Source organism: Talpa europaea, assembly GCF_964194135.1.
Source record: "Talpa europaea genome assembly, chromosome: 7".
Lineage (NCBI taxonomy): Eukaryota > Metazoa > Chordata > Mammalia > Eulipotyphla > Talpidae > Talpa > Talpa europaea.
In genome coordinates, this window is record NC_140074.1 from 100,652,525 (window position 1) to 100,658,884 (window position 6,360).

Here is a 6,360-nt window from a genome sequence, read left to right on the forward strand (position 1 = left end):
AAAAGTTTCTACACTATGAACAAAAAACATAAGACAATTAAAAAGATACCTTATTAAGTGGGAGAAAATATTTATATGATGTATAACTGGTAAGGGATTAATATCCAAAATATAATTTTAAAACTAATGCAATTGACAATTAAAAAAATAAACATTACACTTAATAAATGGGCAGCAGATTTGAACAGACAATTCACCAAAGAGGATATCCAGAAGACTAAAAGACATATGAAAAAATGTTCACCATCCCTTCCAATAAGAGAGATGCAGGTTAAGGGCCTCCTTGGTGGTGCAGGGGTTAAAGTCTCAGCGCTATCACTATCAAGCTATCACCAGCCACTGCAGCATGAGTTCCATCCCTGGCCAGAGAGCTAACCCACATAGCACAGGAGACCTCTCCTGTCTTGCCTGCTGCTCCCCTTAGCAGTGTATTTTAGTAGATCTGCCTGTTCTGCTTCCCACTCTGTCTCTGCTGAATCCTCTCTCACCCTCCCACACCTCTGACCTACATTCCAGTTCTTGTATGCATAAAAAAAAAAAATCTTTAAAAAAGAGATGCAGGTTAAAACTACGATGAAATACCATTTTCATGCCTGTGAGAATGGTCACGTTAAAAAGACCTCCAACAGGGCCTCCCCGGTGGCGCAGCGGTTGAGCGCTGGGTTGCGAAGCTGCCTGCGGCCTCTGCGGCGCCGGTTCGATCCCCGGCTGCTCCCCGGCCACCAGAGGAGGATCCCACATGGTGCGCAGACCTCTCCTGCCACCCGCTGCTCCCCTCAGCAGTGTACTTCAGTCCCTCTGCCTGCTCTGCTCCCCACTCTGGCTCTGGTGAATTCTCTCACCCTCCCGCGCTTCTGACTGTACCCAGTGCATGTATAAACAAAACAAACAAACAAATATAATAAATAAATAAAAACATGCCTCTATAAGAAAAAAAAAAAGAAAAGTCTCTGCAAAAAAAAAAAAAAAGACCTCCAACGACAAACTTTGGAGAGAATGTAAAGAAAAAGGAACCCTATTACACTAGTGGTGGGAATGTAAGCTGGAGTATACACTATGTATGGAAAGCAACCTTAATTTATTTTTAAAAAGTAAAATAGAAATACCATATGACCTAGCAATCCCACCCATGGACATTTATCCAAGGTGTATGAAACCATCACACAAAAGCCCATGTGTTCCACAATGTTCAAAGCAGCCTGATTTACAATAGCTGGGACAGAAAAGCAGTCTAAATGTCCTCTGACGGACAGTTGGATCAAGAAGATGTGATATAGCCATACCATGAAGTGCTATGTAGCCCTAAGAAAGGATGAAATGCTGTCATTTTCAACAAAATGGAGAGTTTGAGAGAATAATATGTAGCAAAATAAGAATGATAACAACAAATACTAGACATTTATATAGCAGACAGCTGAATAATATAAAACACTTTTAAAAACTTAATGGATGCTAATATACATCCTGACTGCTCTGAGGTTAAGAGGGAGGGGGAAAGGAAAGGGACGAGGGGACATAAGTGAGGGTAGTAGGAAAAATTAAAAGATGATCAAGATTTTTAAAACATATACTGTAAACCCTTAAACAACAGGGGGCATTAAGGAAGCAAACTCCCTAAGTAGTTGAAAATCCATTTATAATGTTTAATTCCTCTCAAAATGTAGCTACTAATCACTTGCTGTTGACCAGAAGCCCTGCTGATTAACACAAAATTGATCAACACATATTTGGTATGTTATATGTTTGGTATATTGTATTCTTACAATAAAGTAAACTAGAGAAAATCATAAAGAATCAAAAAAGTAATAAAAAATCATAAGAGAAAATATATTTGCTGTGCTGAATTGTATCAATACTGTGTTTGTGTTGTCTGTTGATAGGAAAATTCACATCCAGATGGGCCCAGCAGTTCCAATCAGTGTTGTTCAAGGGTTAACCATATGAATTGCTAAATATGTCAAGGTGAAAAGACAAAAGTAAAAGAACTACCATATAATTCAGCTGCTTCAGGCAGGTCTTAGCCTATATCAACAATGATGCTATCTTTAGAAATATCTGGGGCACTTACCTGTGTGCTTTCCACTGTGGCAAGCGCCACAACTGGTGCCTAGTTGTGGATGGATAGGCCTGGTGGTTCTTATGATTGTTGTAATATACCCCACCAAGAACCATCAGGGAACTCTGAAGTGACATAGTCATTTAATTTCAAATGGAGTGGGAGTGTAAGGAAAAGAAATGCTGTATTTGTGATTAATCCATGACTCCTACAGTGAAATTGATTTTTGAGATAGGAAGAGGTCCTGGGACAGGGACAGAGGGACAGAGACAGAATTTTGCTGTTCCCATGGGCTAACTTGGTTTTAAACAAAGGGTTAAACAAATCTTACTAAGTTTTCTGTTTGTTTTCATTTCCCTCCAGCCTGTCCATTCCTGAGCTATCTCTTTACAGCTTATTGAGTCACCTGGCTGTTATAAAAGAAAGGAGTTACAGACCCTGAACCAGAAGGTAGTTGCAGACCCAGAGACAAGACCAGTTCAAACTGGAGCTACAGGTATGACCAGGCTCACAACCCCCATGAGATGTTCACAATTCCTGCACAACCACCAAGTTGCAGATGATGGATGACCACAATTAGCAACAATAAGTGGACTTTGGCCAAGTCCGCTTTTTCTTGCTTTCTTGGCCAATAAATTTTAATTCCTTTATTCTCAAGCCCCAGCCCTAAAACCTATATAGATCCCACACCCTGACAAGTCACCCAGAGAGAGCTCCCTGGAGTTCTCTTTCCTTGCTCTTTTGCTTATCAAAAAATGCTGACTCCATGTCCACCCTCACTGGTTTATCTGTGGAGTCCTCTTTTCAGTCTTGACCAGAGGGCCTCAAGGGCTACCTTGGTCCATTCCTCTGGTTCCCAGCAGGGGGAGCAGTGGACATAGCTGGCTCACCACCCACCCTACCCCCCCTCCCTCCGCTTTACCATCTGCTTATTGGAGGTGAAATCAGACCTGAAGGACCTCCAGGATCCCTTCCTTGCCTGGTGACACCCTGAAGCATTGTTGTTGAGACAATGCTTGTTAAAGTGCTGTCTTGGCGTTTACAACTACACCCAAGAGAAAACACTATGCAAACTTAAACAGTAAAACCTTAAACAGTAAAGGGAATTTGTTGACCTTTCTTTTTTTCTTTTTTCTTTTTGGTTAAAAGGAGACAGGATTGGGACTCCCTGGTGGCGCAGGTGGTTGAGCGCCGCACTGTGAAGCTGTCTGCAGCCTCTGCAGCGCGGGTTCAATCTTGGCCAGCTGTGTCACTATGTTCTAACCACATTGGCATTTTTTCTTTTCCAGAAACACAAGTTAGTTTGGGTAGTAAGATCTTCGCACATTATATTTGTCCCTCTTTCTCTGGAATTCTCTGCTCCCAAATCTCTTTTTTAAAAAAAGATATATTTATTTATGCATACAAGAGCTGCAGTGCAGGTCAGAGGTGTGGGAGGTTGGCGAGGGGGAGAGGATTCACCAGAGACAGAGTGGGGAGCAGAACAGGCGGATTGACTGAAATACACTGCTGAGGGGAGCAGCGAGGGACACGGGAGAGGTCTGCTGTGCCCTGGTCAAGGATCGAACTCGTGCTACCGGTAGCTTCATAGTGCTGAGACTTAACCCCTGTGCCACAAGGGAGGCCCCAACTCTCAGATATCTTTTAACTGGCTCCTTCTCATCCTTCAGGTTTCAGATTCAGTTCCTGTTATTTTATCTTACTCCCCAAATTAGAACTTCCCGTTAGCAAGAAATTTCTGTGTCTTCACAGACACATTCCTGGAATCTGGCACAGGGCTTGACACAAATTAGACTCCAAGTAAGTGAGTGTTCAAAGAATGAAAGATTAAACATAGCACCTCCACTCACTGCTATGCTGTCTTTTGTTGTAAGGTGTGTCAAGTAATTGCCAGATTTTACAAATGATTAGCTTAAAAAATACAACTTAGAATATATTCAAAGTTATTACTGCAACAGGAAAAGAGAAGGGGGAATGACTCTTAACTGTTTTGAAATGAATGCGATTTGTATCCTGGTTCCTTTATGCCACAATCCAGATGTTCTTTAATTTTACTATGCTTCAGAATTACCTGCAGGACTTGTTAAACTCATGCCTCAGAGTTTTTGATGTAGTAAGTCTAAAGTGGAGTCAAAGAATTTGCATTTCTGAGAAGTTCCTAGATGATGCTGATTCTACTGGTTGGGGAATTATACTTGGAGAACAATCTAAGTAAGGTAACAGATTTTAAAGTATGATTAGTAGCTGTAGCTATTTTGAATTATTGTGGTGCTTTACTTCTCTGCAACATTTTTGGCGCTCACTAAAATCCATGAACATCCATGAAAATGTGTCTATATAAGTTAAAGTGTCTGCCTCTTGTGTTGCAAGAGATCAAAGATTGAAGACCAAATGCCATCAGAGAGCCTCCAGGGACTTTTGTATCAGAGAAGTGTTAAAGTCATTCATTTAAAAATGTCTCAAATTCACCAATGTATTTTCATCTCTACTCTCAAGTTATGATAATTGCTATTATATTTCATGTCAACTACTGCAATAAGCTCCTAAATGGCTCTCTAAAGGTATCCACATGAAATCAGACAATCTTTTCTAAATGCAAATCTGATTTGCTACTTGCTTGCTTAAAACTCTCAGTGGCTTCCCAATCTTCTCAGGGAAAAATCCAGTATCTTTAACACAGCTTGCTTGATGTAGTCCCTGTGTATCTTGCAGCCTTAGTGCCTAAGGATTTTCAGTTCCTATAGCTGGTTTAATGACTATGTTAATCACGTCTATCCTCACCTCCAGCTCCCAGTGTTGTATGAGCCAGGTTTCTGGTCTTGTGCCACCTCCTTTCCAACTTTTCTATCCTTATCCTCCATCACTCTTGCTTGTGAAAACCCCCTTCCCCTTATTGAATCCTACTTTCTTCAGGGCTCTATTTGTGTCATTTCCTCAAGAAAGTCTTCCCTGTCTTCCCCAGGCTATGTCATCTTCCTCTGTTTCATGAGAACCTTGGTCCATCCTTCAGACCACTACCCATTTTTCGTAGGGTCTTTATTTGTTCACTCTCTGCAGGAGAGAAGAATCATGACTGTTTACTTGTCAGTGTATTGCTATTGCCTAGCATAACACATTATAGGTGCCCACTAAATATATTGTATGAAATTTTTAAAAAGATTTATTTATACAAGAACTGGGGTACAGGCCAGAGGCACGGGAGGGTGAGAGAATTCACCAGAGACAGAGCCGGGAGCAGAACAGGCAGACTGACGAAGTACAATGCTGAGGGGAGCAGCAGGAGAGACAGGAGGAGGTCTGCGGTGCCATGTGGGAATCTCCCTGGCTGGCCAGGAATCAAACCTGTGCTGCAGAGGCTGCGGACAGCTTCATAGTGCTGCACTCAACCCACTGCACCACCAGGGAGGCCCTGGATGAAATTTTTAAAGCACGTTTATTTACCCAGTCCCTACTGATGGAGGAAATGAATAGAAAGCTTGGAAAGGAGGCGCCACAAGCCTAGAAACCCGGCTTACACAAAGCTGGGAGTTGGAGGTGGGGTAGAAGTGATTAGCATAGTCATTAAACCAGCTATAGAAAGTAAAAATCCTTAGGTGCCAACCTCTAGATCACGAGGCGCAGACCCAATCAGGCGTCAGACTGCTGTAGAGTCACAGTGAGCAGACCCAAGCAAGTGTCCAACTGTAATGGGGCCCAGACCTGAAGGTGAGGCTATGGAAATTGAGGACCATTATGGAACCGCTGGTCCTTTCCAAATTCTACATAGTTATTCGGAAAAATCAAAACAAAACACTCCACAAAGGAATAAGCCCCTTCCAAAGAGAAGACTATATCAGTTCAATCTCTTCACTGGCATGGGGCAGCAGTCCTTCTGCCTGCCTGTGCTTATGCAGGAACTCCTTGCTGCCAACTCTCTCCCAAAGCAGCACCAGAGACAGAGTGGGGAGCAGAACAGGCAGACTGACTGAAATACACTGCTGAGGGGATTAGCCTGAGAGACAGGAGAGGTCTGCTGCACCATGTGGGTTAGCTCCCAGTCCCGGTATCAAACTTGTGCTGCAGTGGCTACCAATAGCTTCATAGTGCTGAGACTTAACCCCTTGCACCACCAGGGAGGTTCCAACATGTATCTTGAATGAAAACAGCGTTCTCACTATGTGCTAGGCTTTATGTGACTGAGATCATTGTAGTTATTTTACAGATGGAGAAAACAGGGCAGAGGAAGGCAAAATAATTTGCCCAAAGTCACATAGCTATTAAGTGATGGAAAAGGGATTTGCAACCAGGCTGCCTTCCTGGTTCCG